At 30.7% G+C, this 26617-nt stretch overlaps 1 protein-coding gene and 1 pseudogene across 50 annotated transcripts in view; one reads left to right on the plus strand and one right to left on the minus strand.

The window, feature by feature from the left end:
• LOC106868360 (agrin) overlaps positions 1-26617 on the plus strand; it is a 762720-nt gene that overhangs the window by 531298 nt on the left and 204805 nt on the right. The window lies entirely within an intron of this gene.
• Positions 21835-21953, minus strand: LOC128248201 (5S ribosomal RNA; annotated as a pseudogene).

A 26617-nucleotide genomic window follows, 5' to 3' on the forward strand; every position in this document is an offset into this window, starting at 1 on the left:
AGGTACGGATACAGACACACATAAATATATATATATATACCACCAGTTTCTTTCAGTTTCCATCTACCATATCCACTCACAAGGCTTTGGTTGGCCTGAAGTTATAGCAGAAGACACTTGCCCAAGATGCCATACAGTGGGACTGAACCCGAAACCATGTTATTGGAAAGCAAGCTTCTTACTACACAGCCATACCTGTGCTTATGTATATTATAACAAAACTGACTGTCTACTCTGAGTCGTACCATTAGCAGAGCTGTTCACAACTGTCATAAACAGCCCAGCTAAGAGTGAAACTCAGAGTTGACTATCAGCTTTGATATAGCACGCACACACACACACACACACACACACATAATTTAGCAAATGGAAACTGTACACCTTATACATACATATATACATATTTATTTATATAATTCAGTAAATGGAAGTTGTGCTCTTAATACATACAGACATGCACATACATATATGTGTATGTATGTAAGTATGTATAGATATGTTTGTATACAAAATGCTCACTTTCGTTTACCAAATTTTGCTAACAAAGTATTGGTCATCCCAAAACTATTGTAGAAGACACTTGCCCAAGTTGCTTCACAGTGAGATTTATCTTGAATTATGTTGTGCAGTAACCTTCTAAACCACACAGTCTCTTCTGATACTGTTTGAGAAATTACATTCATTTTAATATTGTAAATATATTTATCATTATTTTTCTGAAACAGGTGTAAGAACCTTCCTTTATAGCAGATTAAGTCAAAAGTTTTTCTGTATTTCAAGTTTTAATTAATAATTCAGTTAAATTACATATGAAATGTGCTTATTCACCAAAATATATCCCATTATATTCTATTGTCTTTACCACCATTGCTCCAGAAGCTCAATTTCATGTTCATACCATTTAACTGATTTAGAGGCAAAATAGTTCCTGCATCTGCTTTCAACCTCATCCACATTGTTGAACCTCCATCAATGCAAGAAATGGGCCATTGCTCAGAAAAGGTAATAATCTGATGGCGCAAGGTCTGGACTTTAGGCTGGATGAGTAGCACTTCCACTCCCTTCAAGCTCCTCAAGTTTGCACTTGGTCACATTAGCAGTGTGTGCTGGGGCATTGTCATGCTGTAGAAGTGTGCATCTGATTGGTCATTGCAGAGTAGTGGGCTTTCAAAGCATTATATACTCACTGCAGTTGTTGAACATAAAGGTTAGCATTCACAGCATGATTATCTGGGACAAGCTCAAAGTGCCACAACCCCTCAAAATTCCCCCATACATACACACATACTCACGTAAGACAAAATTTGATCTGTAGACATGATGAGATGATACACTGATGAGGCATATTGATATTATTGCTTAGACCACTACAAGTTTTCCCTGAATAGTATAAATAACATTAAACTGTAATTGATGATGACAATAATAATGTTGATGATGATGATGATGATGATGATGATGCTGTTGATGTTGGTGATGGCAGTAGTGACTGTGACAAAGTGGGAGGAGTTTCAGTTGTAGGTTTTATGAAGCTTTTTCGGTGTGATCTTTCTAGAACAACTAACATTTTCAAAAAATAAAAGAAAACAAGAAACATAAAGGAATCCAAAACTAGTAGTGACTTTAACTTCAATTGAACATGTCATGTTTTGGTAAATAGAGAAGTCAGAAAATCTTTATCAACTATTTAAAGAAATATTCAAAAGAATTTGGTTGAAACAGTTGTTATTTTCAGTTACCTTCTCTTTTAACTTTTTCCTAACATTAGATTTTAACATTTTAAATGTAAAATTTCTTTAAAAAATCTTTTTCTTTATCTCTTTCTAATGTAAACTCAGCTTAATAATACTATTCCCATGTCTCCCAGTCTTCTCTCGGCAATGTTGAAAAGAAATGATTATGTTATCTAATGTTATTGTACTGTTAACCTGAAATCAATCTATTTTCCATGAAAATTATTGTTAATGAATAGGAAGACATAAAAATGTTCCTCAAATGTCTTGTATACAGTATGAAAGTGGTCATCACCCTATTTGCTGTGTCTATAGTGTTCTCAATTATGAGATAAAAAATATCCTGCTTTAAATGTCTGCCTTAACAGATATTATACTTAATATCTGTGTTCTAACTATTGAAAACTTTCTCTCTGAATATCGGTCTGCATCAAAGTCTGTAAATATTACCTTCAATATTTACAGATTGTCCATTTTAAAAATTAGCGTTTTATATCTAGATCACTGGAACATGTTGTAAAGTTGTTAATTTTCTTTTAAGTTATTGTAAATTTTGTTTATTTATTCTTAATGAAACTATTGAAAAATCTTGTTGTAGTTACTATTAATATGATGAACTATTTCTAAAAAAGTACTTTAATACTATCAAACATTTCAATATATCCCTTTCATAACTCTTCAATAGAAACAATAACATGAAATAACTGAATACTTTTCTAAATTCACCTCTTGGTAGATTTTAAAACCCTTACTGGTTCTCTTGTGTTCAATTTTAGAGATCACCTATCTGTGTGTATATGTGTGTGTGTTTGTATGTGTTTGTTTGTGTGAATGAATTTCTGTTTTTTCACCTATGCTTCATACTTTACAGTGATTTACAAACTTATCAATTTAACCATGCAGTTGTTTAACTGATCAAACCAGAAATATCACTGTCTCAAGCCTTTCCTAAGTAACACAAGTATTTTCCCTACTGTTGATTCCTTCAAGTAATTTTTATAGTATTAAGTTGTATTCCCTCTCTTTTTTAATAATAATTGTTCTATAGATATAAAATATATTAAAGATTATATATTACTTTTTAGAAATGTGCTGTTGAAAGCATCTTTGTAATTCAATAATTATCACCTATCATTTCCTTATCTGAGAAGTATTATAATGCAAAGAAATTTTGTCTTTTATGCTATCATCTTCCCATTCCTATATTCTGGTTTACTCAAAATTTCTTTTAACCAAAATCTATATCTTTAATAAGGAATCAAATATTACCATATCTATGCAATCATCCCCTGAAACTCTGCTTTCCTTCATATTTCTCCTCTAGCATTCCTGTAATCTGAAGAAAAAGTCAAGTTCATATCTATTGAATTTGAGCGTTTGTGAATATATGGTCTATATAGAAACATTGCACATCATTTTTGGTTTGGTACATAAATGGCCAGTGCTCAGTTTGTTGGTCTAAGGGAATATAAGTTTCTGATTGGCTAAAGCAAAAATCATTAGATCAAAATTCCTGCAAGAACAGTTTTGGTTCAAGCAAAAAAACTTTCACAAAGCAACAGATAGAAAAATTTGCAAGAATTTTATTTGATCTCCATGTCATTAAAAAGGTAATTCATTTGTACCAGAACTATTGCCAAGAATGTATGAAAACCTAATCCAACAATGGCTATATCATCATATATGATATTTTTAATAAGAAATTACTCATAGTTGCTACTTCTGTCCAAAGTTTTAGATACAACTTTTCTTTTAAATTGGATTGAATTATATTTGAAGATTAATTTACCTTGTCTTCAGACAGGTTATATCAATCCCGTACATTAACATTTGTAAAAAGGCAAATATTACAGTAAACAGGCTTAAACGAGTTAAAGAAAAGCATCCAACTGCAAATACTAGGTCTACATTCTTATTTCTTGAAAACTAAATATGATACAAGCAGGATTAAGTAAAATGGTTTTATAATTTTTTAAGCAGCATAGTTTAGGTGAAGCATTGTGTGATAATAAATTGGATAAAAACTTGGAACCATAGATATTTTCATTGAGCTTGCCCCATAGATGTTATATTTTCATTGAGCTTGCTTCAGATGAAATAACTTTCTGTAAAACAAACAAATACACTTTGGCTTCATTACACCTTTAACAATGAGAAAATTTAATTACGTGCAGTTTTTGTAAGAATTCTTAAATATACATGGGATTATTAGCAATAAGGCGGATTAGAAATAGATTTCAGCTATGAATTTGAAAACCATACATATGTCCACTGACATACCATGTCATATCTTCCCTTCATTCTCATATGTAGGTCTTTACAGCTAATCAGATTGGGAAGGCTTTTGTGATCCATTAATAAGAGAAATTTGTCTATAATACAAAAGTATCTTTTACAAATTGCAGATACTTGGTGCCCATAAGAAGTTTGAGCCAAAACGAAAGCATTCTATATTGTCTATTTAGAATGTAATTTAGTATTGACAAGCTAGTTAAAGCTCTTCAATATGGTCCTTGGAATTTTTAAAAACAGCTGTCAGATCTTCAAATTACACCCTACAATTTCAAACAAAGAAGGATGCAATAAATAATGTAGCTCTAGATACAAAATGCTCAAAAAATGAGAGAAGTATGTTATAGGCATTTGCCTTTGTTTACTCAGCCAGGGCTGACCTTAGTTTAAACAATAAGTACTTTTAACAATGGTGATAATAGTAGTTATAAAAATACATAGGTAAGGAAAGCTTTAGCATTGAAAATAATGGAACTAAAGAAGAAATTGTTGCTTACATGTGAATATATCATATTGCTTCATCTTTCACCATCTCTCTAGATCGAAATAGCTGCATACATATACTATTCCTTCATATATATTGTCTTGGAATTTCTACAAAATAAAGTTGTTTTTAATATATCATCATGGCAAGGAGCACATCTTTCATCCTTTCAATATTTGATTTGTAAATATTAAAAATAAATTTTTTTAAAACTAAAACCGTTCATGTATTATAGATATTTTCTTTAAAAGTTTCTTATTTTTCAATTTTAGCTAAAATACTCATTGTTCATGTTTTGCTGAGACTTACAGAAAAAAAATTGACCTTTTCTTGACTAATCAGGAAATTAAATCTAATTCTTTGGCTTGATCAGTTCTAGTTATATTCACAAAACATTATTGATAAAAAGTCTGATCATAAAAAAACTTCAAATAGTATACATCTCTTCAATTTCTGTGTTACCTTCTAATGCACGTATAGCTATAGGCTTTAAGTTCATTTAAACATTACAGCTAACACCATACTTGAGCACTGGGGACATGTGATATGTACTTGCATACATACAATAAAAATATATATAATTTAGCAACAATTAAAAAACAAAAATTAGCTGAAGTCAAATGGGTATTGAACCAGCATCTCAAATTTGGGTACTATGCATTTTATTATTTCATTTATGATTATATTAGTGTATTAGTGTGCAACCAAATACATTTTATTACATCACTTTAGACTGAATATAGGTTACCATTGCATATGTCAAACATAACTTCATATTTCCTATTTGTTTATATGGACACATATTCTATAGAAATCTCATTCACCAAAATCTCATTAGTTAATATATCATACAATATTTGTTTACAATTATCTCACAAAATTGGCAGGGGATTGATCTCTATTCAGATATAATTATATCGAGGGGTGGGGATAGAAGTTGTGTTAACGAGGTGATATCTCTTGCTTTTGTTCAATGAAAGTTAATACTGTATGGAAATATATATGGAATCTCTTTGTGACTGTGCATAGATCATAAACTTAGAAAGGAGACTGAACACTAGTGAATAAAACTGGAAAGTAGTAATACATTTCATTTCAGGGAGGGGGTGGATTTAATTACCACCTGGCAGCAGTAGCTATTTCGTTTTTGTTTATTCCTTCCCATTTCTAGTCTTTCATATTTAATAGACATGTTCTTTGAAAAGTCTTTATTTATTAATATGCGTAATTTATATTCACATGTATGTGTGTATGAGGGAGTATAAGTGTGTGAACACATGCACAAATATTAATATTATTTATATGAGTCTCTGCATGAAGCTGTATGTATGCATATTTGTAGGTGTGTGTGTGTGTGAGTGTGCATACGTATGTGTGTGTTTGCATGCATATATGTGTGTGTGCATACATGTATGTGTGTGGGTGTGTTTATATATATTGTATATAGATATACATGCTTTTATATATACATGCACATGCAGACACACATGCATATATACATATATGCATGCAAATTAATTTCACTGAACTCATTAAGATATTTTGATTATATTTTCTAAAGCCTATTTTGTCACAGTTTCTAATGAATAAGGATTGTGTGTTATAATATTAAGATGCCAAGCTGATAGTGTGAGAACTATTGAGCTCATTCATTAGATCTGGTGTAACTTTTTGTTCTTCAATTTATATTTTCACCTTATGTGATAAATTATTATGAACTATGATTAAGATTAAATATGCTATTTTGTTGTGAACTAATTCACATTTAATATTTTTTTCAATAAAAACTTTTGAATAAGTTTTTTAAGAATATATATATATATATATATATATATATGTTAGATAATTTCCAACACCATCTAATGCAGAGCATTTTTGGTTTCTTTTAGTAACACTTTTAAAATCTCTGTTTGTGGCTCCTTCCTTACAGCTCATATTCTTAATTTAATTTCCTTGTTACCTTCCTGGTCTGTGTAAAGTGTAACTATCTCTTTGTCAATCTAACATTAAAAATGTCCTTAAAAGTTAAATTGTCTATTTCAACTTGAACTTGATGCAAAAATTTTTCTACAGTATAGAAATTACTCTTTTGAAACTAGTTTTGAGAAAAGCTGCCAAATCAATCATAGATGGTTTATGATTAAAGTTGCACAATATTTCATTGCTTTTGACTTCAAGGCAAGTTAAACATTTGAAAAGTTTCAAATGTCTTGAAACCTTAAACTTTAGACAAGCTGTATGTATGTATGTATGTATGTATGTATGTATGTGTGTGTGTGTGTGTGTGTGTGTGTGTGTGTGTGTGCATGTGTGTGTGTACGTATGTACATGCTACATTATGCTATATACATTTATATCATTACATTAGTCTTTGACATTATTCACAAAAAAAAATCATTGAATTTGCATAGATATAGTTTATTGAGATACACAGTGACACATTAAATCTCTGTCTAAGTTGTATTGAATATCTTTCCCTCTTACTCATATTTTATTCAAATTCTCAGCCCACTTCTCAACGAAAATGATTCTGTATGTTTTCTATTATCAATTATATCAAATGATTGATAACCAGGCCAGAAAATGTTTATAATTTTTTTTTTCAGTTTATTTGTTGTGGGGTTTGCTAGGTTTTTATTTTGAAAACTTTAAAATGTTGAGGTTGTTGATATAACTGTGAATCAGAAGCATCACTTGCTCGTCTTAGAATAATGTTCCCAATTATTATAAACATTTCATAAGAAAGAATGAGAGAAATTTTCTTGAAAATTTTATGAAACAGTGACAGATTTTACTCTAAATCAGTATAAACTTAGAAAGTACTAATTATGAGCTAAGACAAGAAATAAGGAGATTCACATTTTGAATGCAATTATCTTGCAAATACAAACTAGCTTGATAAAAGTTATTTTAGTAATAAGTGTAGTGCCTTTAAAGAAATATTTCAATAAAATACTTCATAAAAAAAATCTGCTAAAATATGTTAAAAATCTGTTTAAATGTAAATCACTATACCACAAGTTCTCTTAGTTATAAAAGGCAGATATAATTGGCATTAATGGTTTGAATTTATGACCACGGTAAAGTTGTAAATTCTTAGTCAATACTTAGTTATATTTTTTCAGCCAAGTTAATTTTCCTTTGGAAACAATTTTAAAAAATGTTCACTATTTGATCTCTTTTAAAAATATTTCATAGGAAATCCTCTATGTTATCGGTATTTATATTTTGCCCTAACATCACAAGTTACTGAGATTTATTACAACAAAAGTATTTGTAAAATAGCTTCCTCACACTTTTACTGTGTTTTGTAAGGTAGAATATGTATATAATCTCATGGAAAAGGTTGCATGGGTTCTTCTTGTCAATAGTTTTCATTTCATTTGCATGCTCTATAAGTTTTTAGAATCTCAAGGGCTTTTTGTTTCTTTTCTTACTTCTATTTTATTTTTTTTTTTTATGGACTTGAACCAGTCCTTAATATTACAAAAGACAACTTTACTTGCTGCAACCACAGCCTTTAAATGTAATTTAATGATAATTTTTAATTCTGAGGGTAGTGCTTCAGGTATGTATGTGACATAGTATCAAAAATGTTATACTAAAACCATCAAAGTCTAAATGTGTAGATATAATTTTTACAAGAAATATTTAGAGACTGAAACCAAACAGTATAAAAACTTAAATTTACATGTGAAAATTGTAATAATACATCAAGCATGCATAAACTAGGTATTGATAAACTATATGTCAACAACCTATTAATAAACTATATTGATTTATGGAGTTGTGAAGTTTTAGAATTTGATTTTTTAATTTTTAGTAAGTCAAAATATTTTTTTAATATTTTTTATTTTCTACAATAAAAATGTATAAAATTGCTAAAGCATACTGTCATAATTGTCAAATGAAATTATAATTCAGTTTTTGAAAAAAAATTCAAAGTCAGTGTTTGAATATTTGTAATCTGACTGGTTAGTGTTTAAATTAGCAATGTGGAGTAATGTTCAATGATCATATACAACTGAAGTTTCATTCCTTCATATCTGCTGTTACCAACTGAATAGCTTTTGAATTCCCAATTTGTATCTGGCTTTCTTCCTGAGGCTTTCAGAATTGTATACAATCCATTATAATTTCTAATGTGTCTAATAATTTTAAATATCTAGTGAAAATTTCTAAAAGCATGCCCATCTAATTGAAAAAAAAAAAGACTATAAATCTGAGGAATTAGTTCTTTTTCATATGCTTGCTCTGTGCCTATATGTTAGATAGATTTTTCAGTTTTTCTGCACTGAGGCCTATAATATTTATGCCTCTAACTTTAATGGACTTTGTATTTCTTTACTTTGAATTTGGTGACTCATAGCTCTGTCATTTCTGATAGTTTGCAGCTTTCTGCAAGTTAGACAAATGTCTATCTTTCTATTCACATTTCTTTTTCATTCTTTATTACCAATTTGATTACTCATTTATTTCTTTTAAACACTAGTAAAAACTAATCTCATTTTTCTCTATTCATTTTTCTTTCAGTTTTGAAGATTTCCTTTACTTATTTATTAGTCTATTTCTTCTTCCATAAAAATTGTTCTGTGTAACATCATGAGTTGATGTGGATTATCTCAGCTGAAAATGTACACCATATAAGACTTGGTGTTTGCCTCCAAATTATTCTGCAGTCATCTGGGTTTAAATGAATGTTCCTTTGTCAATGTTGCTAAATAGACATTCCTTTTCTTCTTGTTTTGTACATTTGCAGTTATAAAAAGAAAAAGCAAACAGTTGTGTAATTCTGAGAAAAAAATTGAAATTGTCATCTCCTAAATAATTGACTGTAAATATGTTTCAGAGATTTCTAGCTAATCTTTGAATTTACAGGGACTTTGAAGGAAAAAAACAATACATTGTTGCTTTGATATGGATTGTTCTGCTAATATAAAACTTAGTGTTTTGCAAAAGACCACAATTACACAATCTTTGCATCTCTATTCTTGTCTGTTTTATGCTATAACAAATATGAAGGAGTTACTCTTTTTTCTTTCCAACCATTGTTATTGGTATATTTGTCAACTTTTCTTAAAATATTGATATCTTACTGCAAAATATGCAGATATTCAATACTTTCTCACTGTTCTATATTATTCTTTGTTTCTTTCTCATATGTATATATATATATATTGTATATTGTTGCAATCCAGATCTGTTCCTGGTTAATCACTTACAAATCATCCAGTTGAAAATGATTTTCATTCTTAAAATCTCTTGGTTTCTAAATAAGAGTTTAATGAATATTTTACAGAATACTTGATATTTTATAACTTTAGTTGTTATTTTTATGTAGCTTAATAATATACATGAGTGAATGTGTGCATATATAGTTTCCTCTTGTTTTTATACATATAAATCCTGTGTAGTTAATATTTTTCTCTTTCATAGAACTTATGGATACTATATTAGATTAGATAATTTCTTTATTTATTATTTATGTTGTTAATTGTAATTCAATTCTTGAATTTTGAGATATTCAGAAAAATATTTTGAGATGTAACAATTTTCTAACCAATATTTCATGCTCTGATGGATTTCATCTTATATTAAATTATTTATTAAAATAATAGGTAGCTTTTATAATAGTAAAATTTATTTCTATTAGAAAAACATTATATATTTTATTCGTGATATATAACCCAGCCACATACTTTTAATGTGTAGATTGGAATATTTCAATAATTCAAACAATATAAAATTTTATATATATATATATATATATATATATATATATATATATATATGTATATGTATATATACACACAAAGTTATATCAAATGAGGATCTTTTCTGCTTCCATTGAAAATATTTTAAGTTGGGCTTTCTCATGGGTGATGATTTATCACTTTCTTTGTAAGTGGTGACTGAAAATATTGAATAAAATTTCTTGTTAATTATATTTGTGTGAATGTATGAAGGTACGCAGCAATGTTTATATGATTTATATACTTTCTTCAGTCTAGTGTATCTTCCTTCTACAATACAATAAATGAACCTTATTACATACAATATATGATATGTCTTAGGCAATAAATAGAAATAATTGAAATTTTGGTAAATTCTTGAGAATAATTTTGCTTCTTCAAAATAAATATCTAGAAGTGCAAAGAAGTTGAACTTTCTATACTGTAAATCATCATTTTAAACTTTTCTTTCTACTGTGACTTCTAAGGTATCTGTCATTTAATATCAAAATATATTTTATTAATGAAAGCTATTTTATCAGTTATATATATATATTGTGGAAGAAACTATATTTTATCAGACAAAGAAAAATAATCTTTTTTAAAACCTAAGAAAATTTTTCTTCTTTTTATTCCCAGCATATCATGCTTCACTTCTTTTCCTAGACTATTCAACCTCTTTCATGTTGGTGCCACAAGAAAATGCACCCAATCATAGAAACAAAGTAGAATGACACATATGAGCACCAGTCTATAGGAGATGTGGTTCCTAATGAGGAGTGACTCAAATCATGATGACTTGTTCAACTCATGCCAGCATGGAGAGTAGATGTAAAATTACATATATATACACACATACACACCACATGCATATATATATATATATGTGTGTGGTGTGTGTGTGTGTGCTTGGATATGTACATATATGCATATTTTCACATAGAGACTAAGTATATCTCTTCCCTTGAACAGATGCTATACTAAAATGACAGTCCACTTGAAGATTAGAGGAAACAATATTAACTAGATCAGCAACAGAAAAACAGTAAAATATTCCTTGTTGGCTGTAGTCAATAACTCTTTAATGTGGCATCTTCCTACATGTCTCTTATATTCTATGATCTGTGCTAACTACTTTTCATGTGGCCTTGTTTGATCTAAACATAACATGATTACTTTTCCACTTTCTTTTCACTTATTCTATGCCCTATTCTTATGAAAGACATTTTTCTTATGTTGTCAGTTCTTACTTTCACATTCAACGTCTCAGCATTTACATCAACTTGCCTATCTTTCTTGTGTAACGATCAGTATTGCTTTCACACAACTAAATTCATAGGACACTTTCTTCTTTACAGCAAGCGCTATTGTTTTTTTTTGTTTTTTTTTTGCTCATGAGAAATTTAGTGAAATTCTTTGATTGATACAATTATGATTGATACAATTATGTCTGGCATGGGAATATTCAGGTGAAATCCCTTTCAAATGAACACGGTAATATTTTGCCCCAGTTCATTCACAGATTTCATTATTAGCTTTACTAAGATGTATTGGTTGGTTGTTATTGATATTATAAACTGATGATTAAAGGCATTCAAACCATGTCCATCGTGGCTCTTCAAACATAGTTCATTTCAGACTACAGTATGCGATATGTCCTTTACTTTGTTTTTGAAGATGGTAGAGTATGATTTGAGGGAGATTTGTTTGTATTTTTTGCTCGGTATAACCATTTAGAGATTCCTTATTTATTTTATTGGTGAGTATTTAACGGTGCACCAACTCCACATATCACAACCAGCAGATATTTTATAATCATTTATAACCTAGCAATATCACACCAGATATACTACTACATGCAACCACTTTTTTTTAAATAACAGATATAGGCTCAGCCAGGCTTCTAGCCAAGGAAATTTTTTACAAACATACATACATATATATATATATATATATATATATATATATATAGGGAGAGTTTGTATGTGTGTGTGCCTGTGTGCGTGTATGTGTGCACACGTGTGTGTGTGTGTGCACGTGTGTGTGTGCACGTGTGTGGGCACGTGTGTGTGTGTGCACGTGTGTGTGTGCACTTCTGTATGAGAAATTTAGTGAAATCCATATTTAAAATATTCATTGTTTTTCTTTGCTTACTTAGTGGGTTGAAAGGAATACATGCACACACAAATATACTCATTCACACATTAAATTTAACCTGCTCAATAATATTCTATTTTCAAAATGAATTGGCACAAAGCACTGGGTATATGAGAGAAAAGAAATGAGATTATGTTATCGTTGCATAGTTTTTTAGTGGCATAAGTAGCAATCAGAAATCAAATCTACTATGCTTCTGACTATAGATTACAGATGGTAAGCTCCCAGAAAGATAAATGTTCTTATATTGTAATAATTCACAATAGCTTGGGTTGGGGGCATCAGGTATGTATAGCACAAACCTATATTTATGGAAAAGATGAAGAAATTAGAAATGAAAATATGGAATAATGAAATGCAGTTCTTCCTCAGAGGAGAAAATATAAAAAAAAACAAAAAAACAGAGAATAAATAGTAAGATTGAAGGAAATTAGTGCTGATCAGCTCTACCAGTTTGAGAGTATAATCAATTCAAAAGTGAAATAAACTGATTTGTTATGAGACAGTGGGATGAAATCACTGCCTAACAAAGAATCCTACTTGATATGTAAAACTTTTCCTCTTCCCCACAAGAAAACATTTCACTACACTTTTGAACTGTTTATAAAAACAGTTAGTTTACCTATAAGACAAAAGTAAAAATACAAAAGTAAAAAAGACAAAAGTAAAAAAAGAAAAAAATACCATACTAGCATGAAACAAGAGTTGTTTGATCTGATGAAAGCTATAAAATAACTGAGATAGAGCGTTGAATATGACGTTTGTGTTATGTGAAAAAGTTGACATTGTATCAAGCAGATTCAAAGATTTTTCTGAAATGTTTATAACTTTATGGAAAATTTGTAAACAATTTCATATGAAATAAGTTTAACAAAGGCAGTACATTTAACTTGAGTATTTGTAATAACAATTCATGTTACATGGGTTTAGAAAATGCAACCATACATTATTGTGTTGGCTTTGATGGTTTTATTATATGGATACTTTTATCTTAAAAGTAGAGGAAAATGAAATTCTTATATTTTCTGTTATCTGTATTGTTATGTGTTTATAAATATTACTTCATATAATTTTAAAAATAACAAATAGGAAAATTAATATCCAGCATGTAAGGCACACTTCTAATTAAACACTTGCCCCAAGCCCAAGAAATATTCTAAAATTATTAACAATATTTCAGAAAAATTAAATGGAGTTCATTTGGTTGGGGCTTCTACGCTTGCAGATATGATTCCCTATTCTCCCTTGATCTATCATAAAATGAAATTAATATCATTACTTAAAAGAGCCCCTTCATATCTCCATATCATCTGCCATCATTCAATATTCCTTTTCAGTTATTTTAACATAGATATAATCAAAACTTTTGCTACTCAAGTTTATTGTTCTTATATATATATATATATATATATATATATATATATATATATATATATATATATATATCTTCTTCTTCTTCTTCTTATTATTATTATTATTATTATTATTATTATTATTATTATTATTTGTAATACTTAATCAGTTGGTCCTGAGTTTCTCTTATCATTATCTAGACCTTTGGGCTAGACACTCATTCCTTTTTATTTTACCAGGAAAGGTGTAGCTACATTTTACCAGCATGCCAGCATATTTTCAAGTACATGTGGTATTCCTATGTAACTAAGTACTAAATATGCTCATCTGCCATACAATAGATGTGTATGCTTATTTTGATAAGTACTGCTCCTTGATCTGTTTATGTTTAACAAATACAAATACATTGACTATTCATAACTCTTATAGAATTCCTCACTATACTTCTTTCTATTGAAGATGTATTTTCTTTGAATTATGTCTTTAAATAATAGAGTTATCAGCTGCAGCTGTTATGCTTTCATTCTCTCAACCAACTCTACAGAATACTTAACATTCAAAATCTACACAAAAAATTCCCTGACACAAAGAGAAGGCAAAGCAAAAATATAAGAAGACTAATGAGTTTTATGAATAAAAGACTAAAATATTTGGATTTTTTATAATGATTTAAAACAATGATTAAAAAGTATTAGGTTTCCTATTTTTATGTTCTTAGAATTAAATAACGAAAAATTAAATTGTGATGTAATAACTTTTAACTGGAAAAAACTAGAAACTGATACAGCATTGAAATAATAGTAGATGACATTAACAGGAACTGATATAGCATTCAAACAGTAGCAGGTGACATTAACAGAAACTTGATAAGCTGATGACAACATATAGGATAAAAAAATGTAGGTTTTAGAAAGATAATGAAATTACTTTTCTTATTAGGGTTTTTAATATCACGGCATGGATAATGATAATTCGAAAAGAAACAACTTTAATCTAATTCTGTTAGGAAGATTAACCTAACTTGTCTTCTTTCTGCATTTTAGGGAGCTATTAGTTTATGGATATGATACTTGTCTGTTTATAAATGAACTACATAATCCATCCAAGTGTCAAGGAGATAAACTGAAATATTATCTAACAAAAGAGTTTGTATTATTCTTTTACCATTAAAAGCAAATGTGTCACACAGAGATAACTAAGTAAATATTTGACAACAAACGAATACAAAACTGAAAGTAGCACCCTATTTTCATAGATAGAATATTGTTGTTAATCTTTTCAGACTATTATTCACAGAACTGCAAGAAATTTTCATGCATATGGAAATATTTGATGTTACAATACATTTCTAAGTAAAGATCGAGTAAGCAAACCATCTATGTTTAAATTATCTTATGCAAGAATACTAATAGAGTAAATTGTTTATCGCTTTAGTATTGAAGAGCATCTCTCAAATGTAATTAGTAGTTTACTAATGTGTATTGAAATATTGACGTACATTTTGATATAACATTTGTAACTAAAAGTTACTACACTAATCTCCTTCGTGTCCATTACTATCAAGAACTAGTACCCAGAAGAAAATATAAGAAAATATGATAATTAGAATCAAGAGAATTTGTGTTAATTTGAGTTAAATTAATTATCCTTAAAAGAAAGTTTTTAATATATCTAAAAATGTATTATTGCTCCTCAAAGTTTGGAACAGAATTTTATTTTATTGCATTTACAATAGCTGTATTCTATTAAATCAATGAAGCTTGTTCTTTACTTAAATTATATTTATATTTCTTCTTATTTCTCTCATTTCTACTATATTCAGAATATTAATGATAAAGCTAATGTATATATATAGAGCTTTAATGAGTTTTGTAAGATGCTATGGTAATTTAAAAGGTAATGATCAGATTATCAGAATATTCAGTTATCTGGCAGCCCCCCAATCCCAGCAGTGCTGGACAGGAGGGGATTTATTGAACATAGATTGCTCAGTAAAACATGTATGATTATAATCCGTAACAAACAATTAAAAGAAAATCCTCAGAGTAATTCACTTATAATATTGCCATGATAACAACTACATTGTGATTATTGAACAATTTGGCTGTTTTTGTATCCTCTAACAATTTATATTGCAATATTTCGTAATATTAAGTGACAGTTTAAATCTTTGGTTAATATTAAACTGTTCCACGAAATTATTCATTTTCATTGTATGGATTTTCACATTCATTATCAACAGAAAATTCTAATTTGAACTTTGAACACATTCTTTGTCTCAGTGTTTAGTTGCAATAAATTATATATATATATATATATATATATATATATATATATATATATATATATATATATATATATATATATATATATATATATATATTTACATGAAGTTAAATATATGCCTGTCCATAGAGTGACCAATGGTCTTGCATCCATAAGGCAGTTAGCTTTAGATGATTCGTTAGACTCCAATAATGGCTGTGGGCACATAACCTCTCTTCAAACAGGAGGTAGAAAGCTGTTATGATAATATACACTGTCTGTGCTGGTATGTATATATATATATATATATATATATATATATATATATATATATATATATATATATATATATAAATATATATATATATATATATATATATATATATATATATTTGTTTTGCAAGATTTTTTATGTGAAATCGTGTGTTGAAACAGATGTTGTTGTACTTGGGGATGGTCATATTGCCAGTTTAGCCAATAAAAACACACGCACTGTATATTTGGTGTTAATTTTTTTTTTTTTCAGCTTTATATTACATTAATCTTAATCTTAATCTTATTTCGGCCAGAGTTCTTTCGTCACACTTCTGTGACCTCATCAGTGGTCCTTTGTTTCCTTCTTTCTTATGTGTGTCTCACCTTGCTAACTATCAGCCATTTTGTATTTTGTATTCCTATTGTATGTGTCTACGCATGCGTGTCCTTCAATGTGTCTGTGTCTTTTGTAAGTGCATGTGTGTATGGGGAGTGTCTGTATCACCTATATTCTCTGTTAATACGTGTTCATTTGTATTAGTTTTTATTTATTTATATGTTCATGTGTGTGTGTGTGTGTTTTTTTATTTTTTTTTTATTTTTAATGTGTTTAATTAAATTTTGTTAACGTATGTAGTATTTAATTCCATTTGTTTATCTATGTATTGTATTATACTTTGTTCCTATTATTGGTTTATGGGTAACATGTTGTCACATGCTGTGGTTTGTTAGTGGCGTATGTTAGTGTTCCATTCTAGTTTCCTATTCAGGCTAGGTTTCCCTTCTATTATGTGTGTAGCTTCAGTAATTTGTCTAAGTGCTGCATCACATAGAAATTAAAATCTTATCTACACATAGCAGTGATGCAGCACTTAGACAAATTACTGAAGCTACACACATAATAGAAGGGAAACCTAGCCTGAATAGGAAACTAGAATGGAACACTAACATACGCCACTAACAAACCACAGCATGTGACAACATGTTACCCATAAACCAATAATAGGAACAAAGTATAATACAATACATAGATAAACAAATGGAATTAAATACTACATACGTTAACAAAATTTAATTAAACACATTAAAAATAAAAAAAAATAAAAAAACACACACACACACACATGAACATATAAATAAATAAAAACTAATACAAATGAACACGTATTAACAGAGAATATAGGTGATACAGACACTCCCCATACACACATGCACTTACAAAAGACACAGACACATTGAAGGACACGCATGCGTAGACACATACAATAGGAATACAAAATACAAAACGGCTGATAGTTAGCAAGGTGAGACACACATAAGAAAGAAGGAAACAAAGGACCACTGATGAGGTCACAGAAGTGTGACGAAAGAACTCTGGCCGAAATAAGATTAAGATTAAGATTAATGTAATATAAAGCTGAAAAAAAAAAAAATTAACACCAAATATACAGTGCGTGTGTTTTTATTGGCTAAACTGGCAATATGACCATCCCCAAGTACAACAACATATATATATATATATATATATATAAATATATATATATATGTATCATTAGTTAGCTGTGCATAAGTCAAAAAAAGAGCACACTCTAAAATAGAAATTAAGCAATTATACTTTTATATTGTTGAGCAGTATATTCCTGGTTTTGACATATTACTGGTCAGATAGTTAGCAATGGTTTTGTACCAACTATTGCACTTGGCAAGCCCAATAGTCAAAAGCAAGGAATATACTACTCAACAATATAAGTGTGTATACACACATGCACACCCACACCCACACACACAATATATATATACACACACACACATACATACATACATATATGTATGTATATATATATATATATATATATATATATATATATATATATATATATATATATATACACATACATACATAGCTACTAAATGCAACAAAAGAGATGTGGATGCCTTAAAACTCATTCTGTGATAGAAAGTGTCAATAACTGCCCAAAAATATCTGTAAAATACAATGAGACATGGCATTGTTGCTACAACTGTTTGTAATGTAATGCTATACACAACGAATGTCCTGACAGTTGTACCAAAAACACACTAGAACCATTCAGTATCTACACTTTTCGAAATTATGAATACTGGTCGAATATTCCAATGAAATCAGCAACCCAGTGTAAACACAACAGGCTAGATATGGTTGCTATAGGAAAGGAAGCTGAAGTCAAGCATTGTTGTAGAGATCACCTGATAAGAGGATGAGTGGTAGATACAGGGAGAGTGATGGATGTCAGTAGAGGGTGATAAGAAAGAGAGTAGTGTGAGACAGAGACAATGATGGCTAGTAATAAAGAAAGTGATCATAGAGGAGATTGAATATGGGCAAATCTGATGTCATCCTTTGTTGTACAGCTGATGCAATACAGTGATAGAAGACAACTGGGAGGGTAACAAAGAGAAGGATAGGGCAACAGATGATGACTTAACAAGTATATATTGAGTGAAAACCAACAATGCATCTCAACGTCTATCACTACTACACATTATGTGTCTATTTTACCATACTTACTTGGGTGGGTATAAGCTCTCCAGCACAATGTGCCATTAATCATCAGTTATTTGTATTTTCCTTCATGAGCTTTAGCTTCTTGAGATCAAACTTCATCACTTCATCCCAAGTCTTTCTAAGTTTCTCTCCTTCCTCAGGTTCCACCCACATGAGAGCTCAGCACTTTTATAGAACCAACATCTTCCATATTTATCACATACTTTCCCAGCACAATCTTCTCCCTTACACATTACATCTAATTACTATATATCCATTGTCCCTCTCAACTCAGTTGCGATTAGTGTCTGAGCATACTAACATTACACATCCAGCATATTTGCTTCATTTCATTTTACCTTTTACTATCTCTCTGCATTCAAAGCTCACATCTTGCTACCAAGCAGCATCATAACTCTTACACAAATACCATGATTTGTTCATCACTTTGATAAATGAACATGGCAGATTAGGTAGCAGAAGTTTCAAGTTACATATAGGGAGCCTTCCAGATATTTGACAGTATTTATTTGATGTGTTTTCTTCCTACTGACTTCTATACACAGACCATATACGAAGCCTACCTTCTTCATCATTTACCCATGATCTGACAACAGCTCCTGTATCTTCATAGTTTACCCTAAGTACACCATAAGAAATATTATTCTATAATAATATTCTATTCAACTCCTTTTCTGAATATCATTCACATCTATTTCTCTGGTATACATGGGGTCCTGATTCCTTTCTTTCCAACTAAAACTTTAGTTTTTGCTAAATTTGCTTAGAGGTCTTTTGATTCTAGATTTTGCTTCTGTATTTTCTCTGGAATTTCTCCTGTAATTCTAATATACATTCAGCAAGAACTAGATTGTTGGTATACAGAAGTTCGCTTGGACAACTAGTCTTGAACTTCTGGAATACTCTGGAAGATTATAAGCTGAAGGGAGCAGAAATTTGAGCCTCACTCAGTTTCATGCAAATGTGTGTTTGAATTTACGAGCAGGATAAAAAAAGCATTCAAACTATATTGTAGAGCATGTTTGTATTTTTGAAGTTGAGAATTATTTCCTTCATTACACTGGATGATATGCAGTTATAACCTAAGCTTGATTATAATAAAATCTCAGTATCTTTATGTTGTACTCAGTATGAATTCCTGGCTATATGCATTCATATATATATATAAATAAATTACAAATGAAGGACATGTGTCAATCCATTACAGCTGTTTCTAATAACTCCTTTAATTGATTAATGAGGACATTATATCAATTCCAAAGAAACCGTTTTCTTTAGATGGATACTTTACAATGAAGGACATTCCAAATAATTTAACATAGTTTTAAAATTTTTTTGAATCCCAAAGCCAACATTTCCAACATTCTGCTGCTATTTTGGTTCAAACACACATGCACACACATACACACACACACACACATATATATATTCATATATATACATATATTTGTTTGTTTGTATGTATGTATGTATGTATGTATGTATGTATGTGTGGAGGCACAATGGCCCAGTGGTTAGGGCAGCAGACTCGCAGTCATAGGATCGCGGTTTTGATTCCCAGACCGGGCGTTGTGAGTGTTTATTGAGCAAAAACACCTAAAGCTTCACGAGGCTCTGGCAGGGGATGGTGGCAAACCCTGCTGTACTCTTCCACCACAACTTTCTTTCACACTTTCTTCCTGTTTCTGTTGTACCTGTATTTCAAAGGGCCAGCCTTGTCACACTGTGTCACGCTGAATATCCCTGAGAACTACGTTAAGGGTACACGTGCCTGTGGATTGCTCAGCCACTTGTACGTTAATTTCATGAGCAGACTGTTCCATTGATCGGATCGACTGGAACCCTCGACGTCGTAAGCGACGGAGTGCTATCAACAACAACAACAAATGTATGTATGTATGTATGTATGTATGTAGGTATGTAGGTAGTAAAACATGAAAATTACACCTAAAACTATTTATTTTTCACGTACTTGATTAATAAATTTACTTATGTCACTTGAGAAAATCCTATACAGCTCACATAAAAAGTAACCAGCAGTACTAGCTGTAGAAAGTTTTATTGGATTTGGTACTACCTGTTCTTTAATTACAAAAGAGATATATGATTAACACAAGATGAAGTAGCAAAAACATAGCTGCAAAGAAATAACATTTCCACATAATGAAAAACTTATATGACCTAAAACACAAGCATTTTTTTTCATAATCAGCAAATTTTACTTTTAAATAATTTCATAAGCTGTCACTCAACATCTAAATCACACTGGACCTATTCCCCAAGATACTGAACATTTAGGATATGTTTTTTTACAGTTCATTTTTGAATGGGTGCAAGTAGAGTTATAAAGAGTGCAACCATGTGGTTTTGGATTCAGTCACACCACATGACACCTTGGGCAAGTGCCTTCTACTATAGTCCCAAGTTAACCAATGCTTTGCATGGGAATTTGGTGGACAGAAAATATGTGGAAGCCCTTTGTACTTATGTGTGGTGGGGGTGCACATATAAATACATACTCACACACGCGTAAATATACATATATACATATGTATGTATATTATTAATAAAATACAATATTATATTCTCATAATTCACCTTGCCAACTGATTTCATACAAACTTTGAGATAAACCCATCGATCATCAGGAAATAGATAGTTTAATCCTTTTAGCATTTCCTGATGATTACTGGGGTTACCTCAATGCTTGTATTAAACCTTTTGGTAAAGTAGCTTATTAGAATATTGTACTGTATTAACAACAACAGCAACAACAACAACAATAATAATAATCCTTTCTACTATAGGCACAAGGCCTGATATTTGGTTGGAGGAAAATAGTCAATTACATTGACCCCAGTAGTCAACTTGTACTTATTTTATCAACCCCAAAAGGATGAAAAGCAAAGTCGACCTCGGTGGAATTTGAATTCAGAATGTAATGATGTATGAAATGCCACTAAGCATTTCGCCCAACATGCTAACAACTCTGCCAATTCACTGCCTTAAAGTGTGAGATGTTTACAGCACCTAGGTTTCCCAAGTGGTTATTCATCAAAGTACTAACTAGGCTCAACATTGCTTAACTTAAATGATTAGATGAGAACTGGTGTATTCAACATGATATGGCCGTTGATGTATCCACCTCTGATGAGAATCATCATCATCATCATCATCATCATCCTTTAACATCCGCTTTCCATGCTAGCATGGGTTGGACGATTTGACTAAGGACTGGTGAACCAGATGGCTACACCAGGCTCCAATCTGATTTGGCAGAGTTTCTACAGCTGGATGCCCTTCCGAACACCAACTACTCCAAGAGTGTAGTGAGTGCTTTTACATGCCACCGGCACGAAGGCCAGTCAGGCAGTACTGGCAATGGCCACGCTCAAAATGGTGTATTTTATGTGCCACCTGTACAGGAGCCAGTCCAGCGGCACTGGCAACGATCTTGCTCGAATGTCCTTACACGTGCCAGGAAGGCGAAGCTGGGCACAGGTGCCATCATGATTTCACTTTCGTTTGCCCCAACAGGTCTTCGCAAGCCGAGTTTCATGTCCAATAAAGGAGTGTGTGTGTGTGCATGCATGTAAGTACGTGTGTCCTTGTGATTGTGTTTGACCCTCCATCACTTGACAACCGATATTGTTGTGTTTATGTTCCTGCAAGAGTCCAATAGAATAAGTAGTAAATTTTAAATAAGTATTGGAGTTCATTTGTTTTACTTGCTCTATAAGCATGGCCAGAGATCAATGGCTGTATCAAGTTAAAGTGTAAAAAAGTATCTCCTATTTGTATCCTGATAAATCAACATTATTGCTTCCAAAATTCCATGATACATAATAGAATCAATAGTTTTGTTACACCTATTTGTGATTTATATATTTCAGTATATAAAGGTATATTTCATGTTTCATGCATACTCACATGCTTAACATATTTTCTCATACTCTATTATATTTCAAATAACAGTATATATATATATCATCATCATTTAACATCCACTTTCCATGCTAGCATGGGTTGGACGATTTGACTGAGGGTTGGTGGACCAGGAGGTGACACCAAGCTCTAATCTGATTTAGCAGAGTTTCTACAGCTGGATGCCCTTCCTAATGCCAACCACTCCAAGAGTATTGTGGGTGCTTTTACGTGCCACCGGCACAAAGGCCAGTCAGGCAATACTGGCGACGGCCACATATGTGTATGTATATATATATATATATATATATATATATATATATATATATATATATAAAGGGAGCGAGAGAGAGGAGGAGATAGATAGAGATAGAGAGAGAGAGAAAGACAGAGAAAGTGAGAGAGACAGACAGACAGACAAATAGATAGATAGATAGATAGATAGATAGATAGATAGATAGATAGATAGACAGAAAGACAGACTCACATACGCACACACAGTGGAAAGTAAAGAATGTTCTTTTGACTTTATTTTGCATTCTATTCAATTATTTTCTTAGCTGTAAATATTGACTTAGGTATTTATGTATTTACATAGAAGTAACAAACATGACTTTATTTCTCACACACACACGTACTTCCACGTGTATATATATATATATATATGTGTGTATATATATATGTGTATGTATACATATATATATATATGTGTGTATATATATATATATGTATGTATATATATGTGTATGTATACATATATATATATGTGTGTATATATATATGTATATATATGTGTATGTATGCATATATATATATGTGTGTATATATATATATGTATGTATATATATGTGTATGTATGCATATATATATGTGTGTATATATATATGTATGTATATATATGTGTATGTATACGCATATATATATGTGTGTATATATATGTATGTATATATATGTGTATGTATATATATATACATATATATATATATAATCATATTTATGATTATAAATGATTTTTACCGAAAAGGTTTTTCATACTGAGCTACCCGGCAAAATTGTTAATTATTAATTTTATTACTAATTGACGATTCCTTGCCCTGCATATCTATATCTATATATATATATATATATATATATATATATATATATATATATATATATATATATATATATATATGTATATATATATATATATATATATATATATATATATATATATATATATATATATATATATATACATATATATTGGTTAAACTGGCAACATGACCATCCCCAAATACAACAATATATATATACACACACCCATCCACAAGCACATATATATTAATCCATGCTAGACCCATGAAGGAAACTCTGTACGTTATTCAATTTGCCTTGTGCTTTTCTAAATCCCTGCCATATGAACTTTATATGAACTTTATTAATAAATCAACGTTTTGAATAATGTAATTTTACATATACTATGGCAGAAAAATGACTAGATGGCAACAAATTGAACATAAAATTAGTTCTGCATTCTTTGCCTTCTTACTACTATTATATGTACATCCATACATATGTACCAAACACTTGTGTCATAAATACAGTCAACAGATGCTTTATATCCATGGCTATCCATCAATAAAAGGATATTCATTTGCAATTATTTTCTAAAGCAATGTATCTCTAGTTTACTGCTAAGTAACTTGTGACATAGAATTAAGTGTACTTTCCTATTGCAATGCACTGCAATGGTTTTAAACGGTCAATGTCCAATAGTCAAATACCTCATCTTGTTTCCACAGTATACATGAATATATTTCCTGAGGAAATGCAACTTTGATGTTACTGAGATCGGGTATTACAAAAACTGAAAGGAAGGATTAGATGAGAAATAATATATATATGTATGTACGTATGCATACATTGTGCATGTGTGTGTGTGTGTATGAATGTGCGTGTGTATGTGGGAGTATTTATCAATTACAGGCTAATATTTTAATTGCATAAATATAAAAAATAATATACATTAAGGTGGGTTCTGGGACACTAGTAAACAGTTGGGACCTGAGTGTCTGATAAATTACTTGAAAAACAAATGCGAAATTCATCAAGATAGAATTTACAATTCATACCAGTAAAATTATTACAGAAAGAGAAAGAGAAAGTGATAGAGAGACGGGGTAGAAAGAAAGAGATAGATAGCAGTTACTCTGTAGGGGACTTGGTAATACAATAACTCAAATTATGAAAGATATGAGGTTTGAATAAGCTTGTAGGGTCTATTACTTTTCTAAGCACTGATATAGTACAGTTAAAGCTGATTATATATATATATATGAGGGGGTGCTGAAAAGTGCTTGGCATTAAGGGTATTGCAGAAGGCCTGGCTGGAGGCCCAACCTTCCAGGATCTTTTATAGGGCTTAATAAAGCTGAATGACTGCTGCATTAAGTGTGTAATTCTGACTGGAGAATATGCAGAATAAAATCATAATTAAACTGATCCTCCTGCATTTTCCTTTACCCAAAGCCAGGAACTCTTCCGCATCCCCTCATATGTGTGTGCGTGTGTGTGTGTGTGTGTGTGTGTGTACTCTCTGCCAAACAACCTCAGAAATTTGCAAGATGTAAATGTAGAGTCTTCCAAGAGCATCTACACAAATACCTGAAATATCAAGATGAGGTCATATCATGACAGGAGGCTCAAAGATGAGCAGCTCTATTCAACTTGGTGCTTCACCAAAAACAATACAAAAACGAAACCCAAACACTGGAAGGCAGTGCTTCAGCATAGTCTGAGCCCTTGACTGAAACCAGTAAAAGATAAAACATAAAATTATGTGTGTATGCATATATATATATATAAGTGTATGTGTGTATGTATGTATATATATATATAAAGATCATTTGCAAAAAAACATAAATACAAAAGAAGCACACTCTCAGATGTAGAGCAGTATATATAAAAAATGGGGAAGGCTGCTTTATCAGATTACCTTAGTCTTCCCCCTTTATGGACGGGAAACCTGAGGTTATCCCATAAACCGGCCTTTCCCATTTTTGTTATATATATATGTTTATAGTGCAAACAGAGTTAGCGGTTATAATAACCAACTAAGGGATAAAATATCTATATGTACTATCAGTATCTGTTACCCGTGTTATCCCTGGGCATTGGTGTGCAGGCACACTATGAACGTAGAGTGCAGGTAACAACAGGATAAACAAGAGTTTATCAGGAAACAAATACAAATAATCAGAAAATGGAGAAAACTTCAGATTAACAAACACATCAATCGGACCACATTTATAGCTTAATTTTTGATACAAAGCATGACATAACAAATAGGTGACGTAACAGATCTTACAGCTATTTCCACATTCATAACCAAATTCTTTTATTTTCGCAATTATTTATAGACAATTATTTATAGACAGCATTTGGCTTTTCGCAATTATTTATAGACAGCTTTTGGCTATGGATGTGGAAATGGCTGTAAGATCTGTTACGTCACCTAATTTTTATATCATGCTTTGTATTAAAAAATAAGCTATAAATGTGGTCCAATCAATGTGTTTGTTAATCTGAGGTTTTTTCTTTGTTTTCTGATTATTTATATATATTTATATACATATATGCACATGCATGGCTGTGTGGTAAGAAGCTTGCTTCCCAACCACATGGTTTTGGGTTCAATCCCACTGTGTGGCACCTTGGGCAAGTGTCTTCTACTATAGGTTCAGGCTGATCAAAGCTTTGTGCGTAGATTCAGTAGATGGAAACTGAAAGAAGCCCATCATATATATGTATATGTTTGTGTCTGTGTTTGTTACCCCCACCATTGCTTGACAACCAATGTTGGTGTGTTTACAACTCCCATAACTTAGCGATTCAG

The sequence above is a fragment of the Octopus bimaculoides genome, chromosome 6, assembly GCF_046866305.1.
Source record: "Octopus bimaculoides isolate indiv1 chromosome 6, ASM4686630v1, whole genome shotgun sequence".
NCBI classification, from domain to species: domain Eukaryota; kingdom Metazoa; phylum Mollusca; class Cephalopoda; order Octopoda; family Octopodidae; genus Octopus; species Octopus bimaculoides.